The sequence below is a fragment of the Astatotilapia calliptera genome, chromosome 1, assembly GCF_900246225.1.
Source record: "Astatotilapia calliptera chromosome 1, fAstCal1.2, whole genome shotgun sequence".
NCBI classification, from domain to species: Eukaryota; Metazoa; Chordata; class Actinopteri; order Cichliformes; family Cichlidae; genus Astatotilapia; species Astatotilapia calliptera.
Window position 1 is genome coordinate 34,955,956 of NC_039302.1, and position 18,520 is coordinate 34,974,475.

At 39.1% G+C, this 18,520-nt stretch overlaps 1 protein-coding gene across 5 annotated transcripts in view; it reads left to right on the forward strand.

The window, feature by feature from the left end:
* LOC113026716 (MTSS1-like protein) overlaps positions 1–18,520 on the forward strand; it is a 79,562-nt gene that overhangs the window by 22,388 nt on the left and 38,654 nt on the right. The gene's annotated exons all lie outside the window — the stretch shown is intronic.

Below are 18,520 nucleotides of genomic sequence, written 5' to 3' on the forward strand. Positions count from 1 at the left end.
GTACCGGAGGAATAACTAAGATTTTTTCCGTATTTTCATATTGGTCATGGTGAATACACATAAAAGCCAGCATCAAGCGTCAGCATCAGTAAACCAACATGTTAATGCTGATTGGTGAGTGAGTAAAGTGTGAGTAATGCCAAATGCAGGGTGCAGAAAAACAGACCAAAATGACTAAAACTCATATCTATAAATGAAAGTGATAAGTTGTTTTTGCGTCAAATGAATCAAGTCGGTCATGTAATAGGTGTGAAATCTTCATAATTCATGAATGACACAACAGTAAGCTCAGTGTGAAGTAGGAAGTAGCTCCAGAAGTATAGCCTCAGATTGTTTTTGTACCCAATGATTTTGGAAGGTGTAGCAAAAAAATTTATTTTAGGGTGAGAAATGCTTGTAAAGCTCACTGGGTGATTGTTGCTGACAGAGGTGCAGAATGATAGTGAAGTTCTCACTTTATGTAGCAAATAAACAGCTTGAATTGTGTGCAATGCGACTACTGCACTTTAAACTTTGTCTAATTGTCATTTTTGCTACAATTCCATGGATCATGTTTCCTAAGAAGAGCTTACAAAAAATGTGCACATTATACACAGCCGGTAAAACCTGTGGGTAATGTGCCAAACAATTGTAACTTTAAACAGCTGTTTGGTTGCTTTCTAGCAAGTTGATTCACATCTTAAATTCCTAAAATGCCCATGATTAATGTTGTTACATTTTTTTTTTCTGCATGGTACTCAGCCAAAAATTCAACTGAGTTTATAGACTTATGGGCTATGGATTGTTTTCTTGTGTGTTTGGCTTGACACTCTTGACACACTTGATATTCTGTGCGTAGGCTTAAAGCTTGGCACAAGTTTTAAGAGAGTGTGGGATGAGAGCTAAGAAGGTCAGACAAACATTCATCGCCCACCGGCAACCACGTGAATAGTACGGTACCACTGAGGAAAGTGAGGAAGATGACCGAGACCGTAATACAGGGAATTTCTCCATCCATGTAGCTTATTAGGTGCAGCTGCCAGACAGTGTATGTGGTGTGTGTCTGCAGCCCCAGGTGGGCTCCTATAGCAGAGGATACAGGAAGATCATGCTGCTTTTACAGGCCAGACAGGAAGTCACCATGCTTTGTCAGCTCATTATATGTGCCACACACACACACACACACACACACACACACACACACGCTGAAATATAACATAAATGGTCCTGTCACAAAGATCCAGACTGTTCATCAGAGGCTCTTTCTACTTTCTATACTGATGAGTCATTCCTGTTAGAGTCCATTTGTCAGACTGCGATACAGATGCGTCTCTTTCTCAGTGTGTGATGTTCTATAATAGATTTGTTAAATGGATGCAGGCAGGAGACGGCACCAATAATGATGCTCTCTGTCTCCCTGCCACTTGCTATATCAATGTGCTACTTATTACAGTGTGTATGAATCAAGCCCAAAGGGTACTGATGATCCTGTGCTCTGCTCTAGTACTGACAGTCCCATTTGGAAGGCTGGATTGGGAATGTTTTCATTATGGCTGTCAAACAAATTTTAAGTGAACTGAAACGCTGCAAAATGTTATCAAGTGAAAAAAAAACAGGCTCCTATTATTCATGGAATATTTCTCAAAGTCTTGACAGCTAATGATTCATGTTATCGTTCACCATCTTGTGAAACTTGCCGTGAACTATTTTAGTTCTTAGAAACAGAAGAAAGAAAAGCCTTATGTGGCAGTTCATTTCGAAAACAAGTTGAAATTTTCATGCGACAGCGTGCAGGACTCCCTACCCAGACCAGCACAATGCGGCTGTTACATTTACAGCTTAATGAAGCCTCCAGTTGAGGACTTGTGAGATGTCAAACCAGGAACTCTCAAGATTTGTTCCTGGGTTTTTTTCTATTCAGATCAAATTTACTTTTGATTTTTCTGTGACTGGAGTTGTACACACAGTTGTTCACTGGCCGTTTCTGCCTGTAGTTGAAGGCTGATGTTTCAGAGACTCAGCAGCCTTATTTAATTAACAAAAGGGTTTTCTGCTGAGTCAGCACGATTTAAAAAGTTTTCTAATGATGAATTAGCCTTTAAATATTCCATCAGGGAACACGTTGTGCCGCTGAAACACACAACTCTGTACATTTTTCTACGCAGTCCCTCATAAAAGATTTCTGATTAATGATCAATTTATTCTCATCTTTCTTCCAAAAACAGGGACGTTTCAAAATGTCCCCAAACCCTTCACCGCTGCTGTACATGCCCCTCAGAGAAGGATCCCCAACTTATCTAACTAATGAAGCTGACATGTATTATTCAAAAGTATTTTATTATTTGTACTGACATGATATTTGATGTATGTTTCTCTCAAGATTAACCCTTTACAGACAAGTCATTTCTAGTGTTATTAGAGGATATTTTTATATACTTTTTATTTAATTTTACATTTTTTATGTTGAAAATCAAGTTCGGTCAAGGTGATCCACTATCAAGTGTCCACTATCGTTTGCGTTCAGTGTGTATAGCTAATGTTAGCATGCTAACACTAGAAGGGGATAGCTATCAGCTATCTGATATCTGTGTGCTACAGAGTCTGCTCACACTAGCATCTAGCTGAAACCTCTATGAGTAAATAATATGTCTGGACACAGTCTGCTGTTAATACCTGATAAACACAAATAACTAAAAAGTATGTGTTTTGGTAGATAGTCTATATTTTCTTTCTTATTAGGGGTTAGATGAGGATTTGGAGAGGAAGACTAACACAGAAATGTGTGCATCTGTAAATGCTAACAGGGTGGCTTTAAAACAAAGCCACGCTCTATTTTTATATGTAAGTGGGAAAAGTCACAAACGCCAGGTAATGAATTTTTCAGTCTCGATCTATGTTTTCTCCTGGGGTCATCTATATTCATTATTTTCTCCTAACAAAATTAAAAGTGGCCACATTAGGTAAGATAAACAGTTTTCTTAGTTTTTGTCATTGTGTGTGTGTGTGTGTGTGTGTGTGTGTGTGTGTGTGTGTGTGTGTGTGTGTGAGAAAGACATTTAACAAGTGGGTGAAATCCAGCAGTAGGAAGTGAACAATTATTTGTGAATTCCCTGGTGTGGGATGAATGGGAGTGCACTTTCAGATGTGCTCTCCACCCCTGTCTTATGGCCCAAACATTCACTTTCCGCAGCGCCCCTGAGGGAAAACTGTGTTTTACATGCGAGTGTGTTTGTGTGTGTGTTTATACAAAGAGATTAAGTGAAGGTTTTCCCAGCAAAACCTATTCCTTTTGTTGTTTTGGCTTTTGTTTAAGTTACAGAGTGGGCTTTTGTAGTTTTTTTTCTTAGTTCACTGGCAAACTCAAAACTTTGAGTGGGTAACATGGGCTCAAAGTTTTAATGCTGGAAAATATATAAAGATATTTTTCAGATGATGGAAATTATCTACAGTAACAGTTTCTACTGTCAATAAAATCTGTATAAAATTGTTGATATGCAGATTCACACCCGTTTGTTTGAATTCTTTTACTGATAATATCTGCCCACTTCTGTCACCACCCTCATATAAAGATGCAAATACAGCGATAATATTTCATGTTTCTTTTTGCAGCATGACATGAGAATTTGACGACTTGTAGAATATTTGTATTATATATTTGTTTATTTTATTTAACCTGTTGTTCTTGAAGAGATCTGGGCTGTGGCTGGAATATTCTATTTATATCATGTGTGGCAAACTTAATATTTTGTTCCATAGCGTTTATTACAGCCATTACAGCCACCTCTTTCATTTCCTGACAGAGGTGGCTGTAAATGAGACAGGATGTCATGATAATCGTAAGTCCCAAAAAAGCCTTTTGTGACTTGTCATCATGTATGAGATTTGTTGTTTTACTCATGTGTTTTATTCATGCAATATTGATGATGATGAAGATGATGATGTTAATGATGCTGAGGCATCTGTATCCACACACACCCTCCCTCATATCTGTCCTCTCTCTGCAATCACAGCAGTAAAACCTGGGTCAGTCCCAGGACTCTCACTATGCATATTTGGCACTGTGTGCAGCAATAAAGAGCCCTGTGTGTGTGTGTGTGTGTGTGTGTGTGTGTGTGTGTGTGTGTGTGTGTGTGTGTGTGTGTGTGTGTGTGTGTGTGTGTGTGTGTGTGTGTGTGTGTGTGTGACAGAGAGAGAAAGGGAAAAAGAGAGGAAGATGATTATCTGATGGTACAGAATGCCTGGTGGTTCTGTTGCCAGGCTCCCTGCCTGCACCCAGATACGTAATGAATATCATAAATCTTTTTAATGCACACCAACACTTGTGTGCACACAATCATGCATATGCCAAGAGCCAAATTTCTCTGTTATTCTTCCGACTTGTACAGTTGCAGTTGGTGGATAAATGAAGAGATTGTGATTTAGAATATATATGATTGGATTTAGAAATACAATATGCCCACAGAACGCAAAAAGTTTTGCACTCTTTATATAGAATATGAACAACAGTGTGTGCAAACAGCAATTTTCATTGTGTTTTTATTGAGCAGTAGCATGTGTCCTACCTCCTGCATATCCATCCAGCACTCGGGTGATACCCTCGCCTAAACCACATAGAATTATTCCAAAAGTGAGAACATGGTTAATGGAGTGTGAGAAAGGACACCTTCAAACAATGTCCTGATATCATCAACTTGTGTTCTGGGAATACAAACACACCGAGAAAATCCAAATAAGCTTACGGTTCTCCTGAAGTTTGTGCACTTTGATGTCTATTATATCGCTGTTCAGTGACTAAAGTCATCAGACAAACCTAAGCACTGTAAACTAGATGGAAACAGAAGAACCTCGGTTGCATGTGTTGGCTCTCAGTTGGTGTAAAACATCATCCAGTGTGGATTGAATGCATACAGTGGCATTACACTGGAACTTTATAGTTTCATGATTTTCTAAAATAAATACGAAAGGAGAAACAAAAGTCAGGTTTATCACAACTGCAGATGGTCGAGAGGAGAGAAAACATGCTGGAAAACTAATTTCTAATGTGTTTATCTGTGTCAGTAAATCCAGAGGAAGTGAGCTGGAGGTCAGGAAGTAATGAAGTTTATGGGAAATGTGGCCTTGATTTTCAGAAAGACTAGCACTATATACCAACAATATGACATGGAGGCTGCCAATTATCCTGGCTGTGGTCTTACATGTTTACAGTAATTTTAACAAGGTAAGGTTTTTAATTGGAGCAGGGTTTATTGGTGCTTAAAAAGTGCTACACAGCACATTTAAAAGGAGACAAAAAGAAGAAGAATGCATGTGCTGCAAATAAAGAATCTTAGATTCAAAGCACAGTGATGCAGTGTGAAGAAATGAAAGATAATTGGTTAAGGAAATGATAGAAACAGTAAAGGATTGTTCTGACCTCAGAGCAATGGAGTTATCACTGCATGAAAACACAGAGGTCCATGCTTGAGAGAGTCGAGTATAGAAAGCAATAAAGGCAGAGAATGGACAGAGGGCTGCTCTGGAGAAATGTGAGGCGGTCTTCAGTGACAGGCCTGTGCTGTCATTATAAATATGACCAAGCTCAGCTAAGACAGTGGCTGAACTTCAGCTTTACCCAGCACTGGTTTTATGTACGTGCGCATCACGTGCTGGGCACAGGCCACAAAGTGCCAGAGTGGCACCAAAACAATATCAGAGCCTGCTGGCGAGTGCAAGAGAACAGTTTTACATTTTGTTACACGGCTGCCATCTTTGAGCTCTGAATCCTGGACTCCATCACCCTCACAGTCTTTATTGTACTCGTGCAAAATCTTATCTTTTACTATAATCATTATTGTGTATATATTTCATATAAATACATACATGATATAACTTCTGTTATTCTTAAATATGGCAACATGTTGCCATTCAGCAATTAAAGATGACGACTTTCTCCAACACCCTTTACACACAATGTCTAACTATTCAGTGGTGCTCGTTTGTAAAGTAGGCTGCTGGAGATGGGCAGGTAAAAATCATATCATATTGTTTCCTTTGGCACCAATGCAGCTAAAATGTAAACATTACGTGAGGATATCTTAACAATAATTTACATGCAGATGCGATGTTACCACAGTAATTAATCAGGCATTTCATCTGCTAATGAGTAACTTTTACTGATATGGAGTCAATTTGTTGTTTTAAGTTGACTATTTACGTTTTTTGTTCTTTACTCTCCTGATGGGATTTACTGAGCTGACTGTCTAAAGAGTCATTCATGTGTGAGGGGGTGGAGATTCATATGTAAGAAACTGGCCTACTGAGACATTTTATTGCAGAAGCGCTATGAATGAAAAACTATGTGCTGCATAATAAAGGAACAGTGTTTATGTCTGTGGGTGTGTGTGGTGGTGGTGATGGTTTTATTGCGGGGGTTAATATTTTTTTATTAATCTCTTAGTAAAAGTATTCAGCACATTCTAGCTGGCAGGGTTCTCCATGCTGGCGTCAGTGACACTCCCTGTGTGTGGGGGGGAGACGTAACCTGCAGATGTGGGGCCACTTAAGTTAATACAGCTACTCAAACGCACACATGCAACTCAGCAAGAGCGGTTTCCCTTATTCAGCTTGGAGCATGGCACCTCCTCCAAGGACCACCTGCTGTTTAATACAAGTGCACAGAGATAAATCCTCTCCTCACACACACACACACACACACACACACTTTTACCTCTACATATGCAGTTCTGACATGCATATATATTAGCTCCTGGGCATGAGTGTAAACATATGTATATTATACCAGTCATGAGCACACAGACATACACAGTGGAAAGAGTATGTTAGTTGTACTCTGCGCTCCAGATACTTTTGATTTTTCATTTCAGTTGCTCGATATTTTTACATTTATAACTCCGGTGCGTGATGCATTCGTGTCTACCCATTTTCTGTCTCTGACTCTAACGTGGATCTACCCTCTCTCTTGAGCCAATCGCAGACAAGTGGGATCACATTTATGAGCTTGGTTGCCAGGCAACAAGGAGGGAGAAAGCAAGCGAGAGAGTGAGTGTGTGAGAAAAAGAGGGACGTGGTGGCAGAGAAAAAATAGCCATGTTGTTGCCAAGAGGAGAGGAGAAATCTGAGAAAGATGGTTTAATTGCCTTTCACAGACAGCATGCCATTCACGGTCAACTGGAGACGCACTGGAGCTGGAAGAGTTCATCATGCAACCAAAATGTTTGAAGCGAGATTTTGTCCTATACATAACCAGGTTAGCATCAGGTTAAGTCAGCTCTTGTCCTTACCTAAACCCCAGAGTGGTACTTAAAAACGGTGTGACATAAAAGCTAGGTGCAATTTAAGTTTGGCTAAATTAGGATAAATTAGTGCCATTGCTGGGATTTAAAGTATTACTGTGTAAAAGGCAGCATGTAGCTTCTTCATGAAGGCACGGCGAGTAAGGAATAAAAGGAGGAAGGTACAGAGAAATAACTGCAATACCTGGAGTTTCTAAAGACACGAGTTTTTACACACGCACAAACACAAAACTAAGCGGGCGTCTAACTAGCATAAAGGTAACATTTAGCTAATACACTTTCTGTTTAGTGTACGCAAACTGTGCAAAAGCGTACTTATCTAAAAGCACAACTTTAAATTTGTCTTGTTTTCCTTTGCTTACGAGGATAATCCTCACGTGTTATGCTAATGTGTATTTTGTATTTGACAAATTTGTGAGATTACCACATGGAGATAGTTTGATACCTTTGATTTATGGTCTCAAAAAAAAAAAAAAAAAAAAGCTATGACACAACGTCACCAAACCTATGTGTTTTTTTAGAATTCAATGATTCGCTTTTACATTGTTATTTTGTAACATGCTATGTCAGCCCTGATCTTACTGTAGGTTTGTTAATGTGTATTGTGTATTTTGTTGTACAGTTATTTTATTTTCAACTTTAATTTATATATTTTATCTTATTCTTCCCAGTTAAATTTACCCTTCATTCTAATTTGTGTTGTACAGTTATTTCATTTTTAACCTTAATTTATATTTTATTCCTTCCTAGTTAAATTTACCCTTTTTAATTTTTCATATTTATTTCCTATCTTATTCATAGCCTTTTCCTTTTTTGTTTTCTTTAGGTCACGAGCAGTTGTCCAAGCATTTCACTACATATCGTACTGTGTATGACTGTGTACGTGACAAATAAAATTTGAATTTGAAATTTGAATTTATGAAATGCTGAACAGAACAAATTTTGGTTGTAGGTAGGGTAAGCCGTTTGCTAGATTGAGGGTCAGTTCATACATCCAAATAAGTGTCTAATTCTGTGCCTAACTACACCGAGATGTTGTAATGATAATTTCTTTCTTTCTTGTTTTCTTTCTTGCTTTCTTTCTTTCTTACCCTCCCCTCCCCCTCTCTCTAAGTAGGCCATGGCTGAGGGGTCTGTTGTTGTGGAGGGCAACAAAACAACATTATTGTTTTTAATTAAGCCTCGGCCACTGTGAATCTATTTCCCTCCCTGCAGCCCCTCCATCGCTCTTCTCTCCCTCCTCACTTAATCCAAATATTGCGTTCCTCCTCACGTTTTCTCTTTTTCCCCCCTTTGCCATCTCTTTCTTCACAACATGTTTCTCCTATCAAATTTTTGTGTTTCTCACAATTCCTGTTCCTCGATTGGCCTTTTCCTTCCCTCCATCGCTCTGTCTGTCTCTGGCAGCTCTCTGTGGACATTTCCTCATGTCACAGTGCAGTATTGTCCCAGAGGTCAACAACACAGGACATGCTCTATTGGACACACAAACACACACACACACACACTGAGACACACATGCAATGTCCTCGCTCAGTAAGCATGGGAAGCTGAGCTCAGTGAGTCTCACTGCTCCAGGGGCCAATCCTGTTTAATCAGTAAAGAGGCTGGGCGGAGGAGCAGTGTGAGTGTGCTTATGTATCTTTGTGTTTTAGGAGTTTTGTCAGGAACAATTTGAAGCACAAGGTTTTCTTTTACATTTACATGCTTCTATTTTCACTTTTAGCATTTAATAACTTTTTTACTAAGTTTCTCAAAATACTGATGCAACTCTTGCAGCAGTTAGAGAAAAGCTAGTATAATGGTGTGTACATGTGTTTGCTGACAGCTATGTGAGAGTTAGGTGTTAATCCTCAGCATTAACGACCATCAGCCAGGCGTGATAACTGGTGTGGCTGGTGCTGGCTCAGCTGCATGCGCGCGCGCGCACACACACACACACACACACACACACACACACACACACACAGAATTACATGTCCAATCTCGACCTGTTATGATCTTAAAGGGATTCTCCCTGATTTTAGCATCACTCATAGTCTGATACAAAGTGAATGTTGCTGTGCAATATGTATTACATGCTGAACAACTTCTTTGTGTTCTGTAATGTTAGGAGGAAGGACTTTATATCTGTGGAATGTTAAACATGCAGCAATCGTTCTATCTTTCACTACAAGAGTTACCAATAAAATTGTGATTTTCTGGGACATAAAATACAAACCCAGACCAGCTTTGCGTCTCCATACTTCCTGCAAACGTCTGGACTGCTGTCAGTGTTGCTTCAATTCTTTTCACTTGCACACCTGCAATTTCACACCATACCTTCTGCAACTAGCAAATTTCAAATTGAGAAACTGGCTTGACTTTTGAGTAGTAATGAAATCTGTATTCAACATTAAATACTTTAGTACAGTTAAACAATTCAATTGATTTTATTTCTGTTCAATGAATCTGCTTTTCTTTACATTATTTTATTTGTCATGTGAGTAACATCTCGTGCCATAATGTTCCCTCATAATGGACGCAGTACCTGTACAGATGCAGGGATATCTACGCCGACTCCTCTCCCATTCATATTTTTTGCATCCCCTTCATCCCCTCTCTCTCTCAGGTCTGCAGCTAGCCCAATGATTGTGTTGCCATGGCAACAGTGGCACACAGATGCCAGTGTGTTATCTTTTGGGGAAAAATCGAACCCCTTATTCTTCTGCATGTTTTCTTTTTATTTTATGAGCAAATGTATTAAAAAAGAACAATAAAAGTAGAAAAAGAAAATAATATGAAGGAGTTATGGCTCGAGGCTCCATGTATAACATGCCATCACTCACTCCCACTTACTGTGACAGTCATGGACCATCATTCTTTTGTTTGTCTCATGTTCTCAGAGCCAGTTCTATACATTATTTTGCTCCTTGGGGGATCAATAATGTGCAGAACAGCAGACGTGCATACATGATGCTCAGACTACATTACCCACAATGCTATATTTAGATCACTGCAGTGCATGACTCAGCAGAGACAAGCCTAACTCTGGTTGTGATGGCATAGCCCTGACTGGTGATTCCACGGTGTCATATGTGCATTTATTATTCATAAATTATAACCATATCTTAGATCCTGTCCTTTGAGGCAATTTTATTAGCTTCAAAGGACATTTCATGGCATGTAAATATAACACACTTTATCCTTTAACTTTTGCTTTACATAATGGAAAACTACTATCTGATGTTATGAAACCCAATGCATAGAAAAGCATAAAATAATAAATGATTTTTATGTTCCTCTTCACATGTGTTTTGGTTTTTCAGGGACAAAGTCAAGAATTAATCAAAAGTTTGCCAAACATTTATAATGATAACAACAGTTAATATGCAATTATAGGCAGTTGCCACACAACTGCACAGCAACCTTTATATTCACGTGTAATTTTTTTGTTTTGTGAGAGAATGTGTTCACTGCATACCAATTAACTCTAAGCACTTCTCCCTGTTGTAAGCCCTGTGTGTCCTCGGCGTGCAAACCAACATGCCAGGAAACCACACTGAGCAGTTTTGTGGAAAATTTGTGAGTTTATCTAAAAATGTGTTTTAAGAGAAAGCAGCCAAAATGGCACAAACACAAACACTGACGCTAAAAGAAAATATGATTTATTTAAGAGTACCAGCAAGTAGCCTTGAAGGATGTTGGTCTTGCACAACTTCCAGATTTGACCTCCTGACCTTATTTGGAAGGAAAATTTCTTGCACTCCATAAAGCATCTCTTGTAAAGAACATGTAACAACAGATTGCAGTATTTAACATGTAGAAGTTCTGGTTTATCCCAGTTTTTTGTAATTCACCAGATTACTAAAATATGTGCATTATTCTTGGGAATAACACATTTTATTGTTTCATTTAGTGACTTTAGACCATATATATATATATACTGTAGCAATATCAGAGTGGCATCAACTTTATTACGGCCAGTTTGTTTTCAAAAATGTTAAAATGTTCCTTTAAAAATACATCACATCACTGAGATAAATATAGAGTGCAGTCCCTTGTTTCAGGGCCATTTTTGGAAATTTTCTGTGTTAAAATTGTAAAAGACAGAAAGGCAGATTAGCTCACCCCACTGGCAACAAATTTCTGTTATTATAAGGGAAAAAACATAACTCTGGACTGGATCCCATGACTCAGTCAAATGCTATTTTAACAATGTATGGATTAGAATACTTGACAGTGACTTCAAGTATGTGGAGAGCACTGTAGTGTTAACCCTCTGTTCTTTGTGTGTGCTCCTTTTTGAACTTTTGTAAATGCGTTGTGAGAAGTTTGAAGAGCAGTGGCCACAGAAATGTTCAGCTGGCCATTTCAATGCATGATACAGGAGAATGCACATATGCACAGACAGCAACAGGGTGAATTTGTGACGGAGATAAGCTTTCCCTTGAACCCAATACTGAGTGGCTTTCTAAGTATTTGCCAGAGCAGTGAGAGCACTTTAAGATCATGTGTCATGTAGCCTCAAGAGGTTAGGAACTGCAGACAGCTTAGAAAACCAGCCACTCAACAGCCGGTGCTGAGGGAAGCACCTCCGCCTACTCTGGCATCAGACAACAGCTTTGTTTAAACTGTTCTTACCAGTGGGTGAGGTGTTCCGATCTGGATTCAGAGTTTTCCTTGTGAAAACCATGTGCTGTAGGATTGATACTCCACCTAAACTGAAACTCAGGTTTGAACATTTACGGTAACAGTAAAAGATATCAGATCAATATCAGGTTGTTAAGATGCACAAATGTACTTTCCATTGATTTTCCTTTTTATTGATCCTAATTAGGTGTCATGTTTCTGTATTCGAGTAAAGTGAATGTGAAACAGCAGTGCTACTGCGTGATTATGTTCTGTTTTTCCCTGACAAGGGACAGGATGGTTTCCAGTGAGGTCATCAACCTTGTAGGTGGAAGGGATCCAAGGTTTTGTGTATAACCGAGTGGGATGGCTGTTTGAATAAACCCGACCACAGACCTGATTTATAGTATTTTTCTGTATGCCAAGTTTTTATTAATGCTGACTTAATGTTGAGGACATTCTTATTTTTCTACATAAGCTATTTAAAGAGTTACATACGTGCATTATGTGTAGTCAAGGATGTAAATGAACTTATCATACAAATAAATAATGCTTAATTATTAGCTTAATTGTTATATTTTATATATTAGTACTCTATATACAGAAAGGATTAATTAACACCAGAGCAAGACTACATCATTTGGCACTGTGCTGAAATAAAGTGCCTAATCCAGTGTTTCTCAAACTCTTTACATCGTTCCCCACATGGCGGGAAGAAATATTTTCACGCCCCATCTAAACAAAACAATGACAGAAAGGCCTAGCTGCAGCTTTATTTAGATCATAAACTCATTCACAATCAATCCTTCAGTAGTTTTTGTTTTAAACAAACAACTTTCATTTCAAACAACTATTTGTAACTTTTGTCACTAGACTGCTTCATTAGTCTGCACCACTTCTTCAAAAAAGCAACAAGTTAAACAGAATGTGAACATTGGAAAAATACATTTCAGTCTTAGTTTTATTTAAAAAAAAAAAGAAATCCAGAAACTTGTGAACAGAGGTGAAAAATATATATTTATTGAGAGTTTAATACTAATTACTCTTAGTGGCTGCAGTGAGCCTGTTTTTGACTGCAGAGCTGTGGTGGGGCGTGGTCTGTGGCGCGGCCGTCGGGTAGGCGGACGCACCTAAACGGCATCCCCATTCATGCCTCGGCGGCTTAAAGCAGAATGAATCAGGTCCTGTTGTTGTTGATGATGTGTGTAGGCTGTAGCCGAAAAGCTGCACCCGCATGTGTATGTCAACTGCCGCAATAAAGAAGTGTACTGAAAAGTGCGGACATGTGCCTAATCAAACAACTTGTTTTTATGGAAATTGTTTAGACGGATATCAAAGAGAAAATCAGCAGAAGACTTGATGATTATTTTTTTTCCCTCTGAATAATTTATCAGGCTTTTTTGCTGTTTAACCTCACTCCATTTAGGAATGTATCAAATCTAATAATGTGCAACTTAACTCAAAGGTGAAAGGCACACGCAGTCACTTTGCTTCCTTCGTCTTTTTGCTGTGTTGGTCTGAAAAGTGAATCGAGTGTCGAAGTGCAGTCTCAATATTCAACTTCATCCATCCATTTGCTTAGCTTCTTATTCATTTTAGAGTTGCAGCTTGCCCAGCTTTTAATCAAGAGGCGGGGTCCACCCTGGAGAGGTCGCCATCACATGTACTGCATACTGTTTATTCAAATACAGAATAATAGCTAAAGCATTCTAGCACACTAGCTAAAAAAGCACCAAGCTTATTCACATCTTCAGTGATATTTCACTTCTGAAAAAATATTAAATTTTTCTACATCTGTGAGAAGAAGGAACCCATGGAGCAGTTCAGATGCTAGAAGGAAGGTCATGGAGGGTATGCTTAAAGCCTGTATTACTTTGAACTTTGCTTTTCTCTTCTTACTGATTGGTAGAGACAGCAGAAAGCCTTTTAAGTTGCATTTTCTTCTTCTTTTCTCGTTGCATTTTTTTCCACTGATTATTGTGTAATGTAGGTTCAAGCTAGCTAACTTGGCCAGTTTCCCTTTCTCTGTTGGTATTTTTAGCATCAGAAACTGTCCTTTGGCAGCATCCCCCCATTTCTGTGTAAAAAAGGCCTATACCCTGTCTGGAGGCCTTTAGTTCAACCCTGTCTTTGTCTCTGGGGAGCGAGTGTGTATCTGTATTTTAGTTCGTATGCTCATGTGTGTCCTTGTGGATATGTGTGTAAGAGAGATTTAAAGCCTCTGTAATCAAAGCCAGAGAATGTGCATGCTTTCCCAGGCCCAGCTGACTCCTCTCTAAACCATTGCACCAGTACACTGGTCTACTGTGCCCTGCATTTTATTGGGTCCAAGGTTGTGGGCTGCGAATTACTGTATACATTTGTGCATGTCTGTTTGTTGAGTAAGGAAGTTGGACTTCCTCTGTGATCATGAAGTGAGCTCTTTGATGCTAAGGTTCTTTGCCAAGTAGTGTCTAATCCTGGAGCAGGGTTGCTTTCTTGCAGGCTGTTCTGAACTCAGGTCAGTTTTTCAAGTTCTCAGGGTCAGTTAATGGAACTTAATTATGCTTCATATTTGACATTTTTTTTCGCATAGAAAGGAGATCAAATGGCAGGGATGGAAACAGATAAAAGAAACTGCAGTTTCAGGTGATGCATGTTAATATATTTCTTTGATAGAAGGGAATTAATGTGCAGCTGGACTACACAGAAATCGCCTATTATTTTGTTTACTTGCTTCTGCACATTCAAACCTGTGTTTTGACCTGTCACGTTGTTTGAATGTGTATTCCCACATGTTAGGAAGCAAGAACTCTGAAAGAGGGGGTTTAATGTGTATTACTGAAAAATTTAGAGGAAGACTAAGACAGAGAGCTGAGATATAGAGATGGAAAAATGTAACCTTTTATTTCTGCAGCAATAATGCACATAGACACATGAGCTGTCTCCTATTCCTTTTAAGCTAAGCTTCTGGCTCTAACCTGTGACCTGTCTTTGTTGAACACAGATGCACTTTGGCTTTGACTTTTATTTATGGCACAGTACATTACTCCCCAGCTGTAGCTGCATTTCTGCAGTTGTGATGCCCTTAAGATTAGTGACATGGATAGCTTTTTCAGCGTATGCATTTCATGCTCCAAGGCAACTATTTTTTGAAGTATAAGTTGATAAACTCTATATGGTTCAACAACTATCCATCCAGGGACAGACAACCATTCACACTCACTCGCACATTCACACCTAGTGACAATTTGGATTATCCAATTAACCTATCCCCACAAGCTGCATGTCTTTGGACGGTGGGAGGAAGCCGGAGTACCCGGAGAGAACCCCCGCAAACACGGGGAGAACATGCAAACTCCACACAGAAAGACCCCGGCCTGATGGTGGAATTGAACTCAGGGCCTTCTTGCTGTGAGGCAACAGTGCTAACCACTGTGCCACCGTGGTTCAACAACTAGATAAGAAAAACCAAAAAGGTACAAATCACATGTACATTTTGTATCTGAACTCTTACATTACACAGTTTGTCTACAGCCTCCACGATCTCGTCGCATGTTAGAAACTGCTGCATTTGTCATTTTTCCTGGCACCACCAGTCATCAGTACGGTTTGCACAGTTTCGCCACTGATGATGGGAGAAGTGACTTTTATTCCATAAATTCCATCTACGTAATGCAGAAGAGTTGCTTGTGTTGCCAGGGGTTCGTCAATCAAGTAGGTCAGCCACTATCACAGGCAGACTGCCATACCCTATTTCATTTTTCAAAATTAACAACAGCATGACTGATGCAGGACATGTGGAAAGCGCTTAATTATAGATCACATACAGAAAAAGGTGAATGTGCTAATTATAGTAAAGGCTATTTGAGTGCATAAGGCATTAATTCTACCTAATCAGGCCTGAATAAGCTAAATTCATCAGAACTGTGTTGACATGTGAGTTTTTTTGTTTTTGTTTTTTTTTTTTTGCTTTTTCTGTGAAACAGAACAACAACAGTTAATCCCAGCTGACTGGACAATTAGTGCTCTTACTCATTTCGGGACATAAAACCAAGTTAATAGAAATTCCTTGAACAGAAAAGGAGCTCTGCGGCCATCGCTTCATGATGATTTCTTAATCTCGTGCAACTGGGGAGGACAATGACTGCTGTAAAAATCAGCTAGACTCAAGCAGAACATTGATTGCTTGGGTTCGTCTCAGCTGACACTCATCTGGGTCCTGATTGATGCGTCTCTGGGGACGGCGTCTGATAAGCAGCTGCAGCATTAAACTGCACCCGGTTTGAGCATGATACCGTTTCTAAAACTGTTTTTTTTATTTTGTTAACATTTGATAATCTGTATTTATTAATACTTTTAAAACCAAACTACTATAGCAAAAAGACACCAAAAAATGAGCAGTTTACAGTTTAACACATCAGCCATGAACCATTTAAATGAAAACAAACACAAAAATGAAACAATAAAAAATTATAAAAATAAATGAGGCAGGAAAGACTCTGTGGGGAAAAAGTATGTCTTGAAAAAGATTTAGAAGAGAGTATTGATCTTATTTTCTCAGACTGTTCATTTTATAACTTAAGAGGTTAGACAGCAAATATCGTCAAGGAACAGATAAAAGATCTTCGCTCAGGAGACACAGTCTTCCACTAGGCTCATTAAGGAAATTAAAAGTTCGGATGTAAAACACAAAGGAAATAAAACATTTGTTGGAAATCATTAATAAGTAACCAGTCAACAGATATAAGGAAACTAAGCTAATGTCTGAGTTTGTGCATCAGTTCATCAGCGATCGCCTATCTTAGTCTTCCGTCATCATAGCTATTGCAGTTAGGGTGGAAAGATGTGTTTTGACAGGAAGTGACCTTGTCATGACCGTCTGACTGATGTCATAAATCCAGAGTGGGTCAGAGGTCAAAGCTAGAATGTACGTGTCACAGTTTCTGTCAAGTCAAAACATTTCTGACTGACAGCACGACTTGCAGTTCCAGGCTGAGCTTGACTTTATCTGACACGTAATTTGAGTTTGACCAAACCACGTGGAGCTTGAATCAGGTAACAATGCTCATAAGCTGGGCACTTTAATTACTTATTAAATATCCAGTCTTACAAATTGAAATCATGTCATAACATGACAGAAGGGCTGTCCCAAGGGGCACCTCCAGAATTTTTTCATAAGGATGGCCATATGGGGGCCAGTAAAAGTACTGGAGTGGCACATCCCGGGGGTGACGACGGGAAATCGTGAGGGACATACAAAGAGACACTATACGAATGACAAAGATTGTATATGCAGGAATAAATAAGAACTTTATGTTTCAACTCGTTGGCAGTTGTTTTCCTCTGTCTTGTGCTCACATTTATTAAAATCATTACCATATTAAACAGTCTTGCCAAGGGGGACCACTGGGGGGGAAATGAAGTGAAGAAAAAGAGACCTCTATCTCTGTGTGGCGAGCAGGACCTTCTACAGTGAACCAATACCATCCTTAAAATTAACATTTTATTTACACAATTAATAAAAGTAACTCATTCAATGATTTTCTGCTGCTTATCCAGTTCAGGTTTCACGGTGGGGCTGGAAACTATCTCAGCTGTCACCGGACATGAGCCGGGATACACTCTGGAAAGGTCACCAGTCTGTCACAGGGCTAACACATAGAGACAACTCATTCACACTCACATTCACACCTATGGCCAATTTAGAATCGCCAGTTAACCTAGTTATGTCTTTGTGGGAGGAAGCCAGAGTACCCAGTGACCACCCACGCAGGCACATGGAGAACTTGCTAATTTCACACAGAAAGACAACAGATTCAAACCCAGGGTCCTCTCGTTGTGAGGTAATCATACCATGCAAGCATGTTGTTGGTGTAGTATCCTATCACATAAATGCTAATGTGTCCTTATTTGAATCAGACTGCGGCGTAACAAAAAGATGAGGTCAAATTTTGGATAGATGATGGGATCCCAATCTTGGTGTAAGGGTAAACAGATTCATATTCTACCATCATTGTGTCTTTTGTCATTTCTCCCTCTGCTTTCTTCTCTTTCACCACAGCGCCAGCTGCTCATGGCTGCCCTTTCCTGAGTTTGCTTCTGTTAGAGATTTTTATCTTGTTAAAAGGGTTTTTTATTCTTTCCCACTGTTGCCAAGTAGTTGCTCATAGAGGGTGTTTAATGTTTGGGTTTCTCTATAAACAGTGTTGGGAAGGTTACTTTTAAAATGTATTCCACCACAGATTACAAAATACATGCCCCAAAATGTAGTTTGTAACATATTCCATTAAGTTACTCAATTTGAGTAATGTATTCTGAATACTTTGGATTACTAATTATATTGTCATACTTTTTAACAACATAAATCGCTGTGTACTGCACTATTGCTGTGTGATTTATTACTATTACTGAAGGCTACTTGCCATCGAGCTAACATTGTTAGCTGGCGTTAGCTGAGGTTAGTTCATAGACTTTCAGAACTGCACATGGTTATTTGCAGCTAGCAGGTTGTTAATACTATCCATCAAGTCTACGAGCCTATGAACTAACCTCAGGTAACCCTAGCTAACAATGTTAGCTCGGAGGGAAGTATCCTTCAGTAATAGCAATAGTACATCAAAGATACTGAAGTTGCACATAACCCAGGTAGTTGCCAC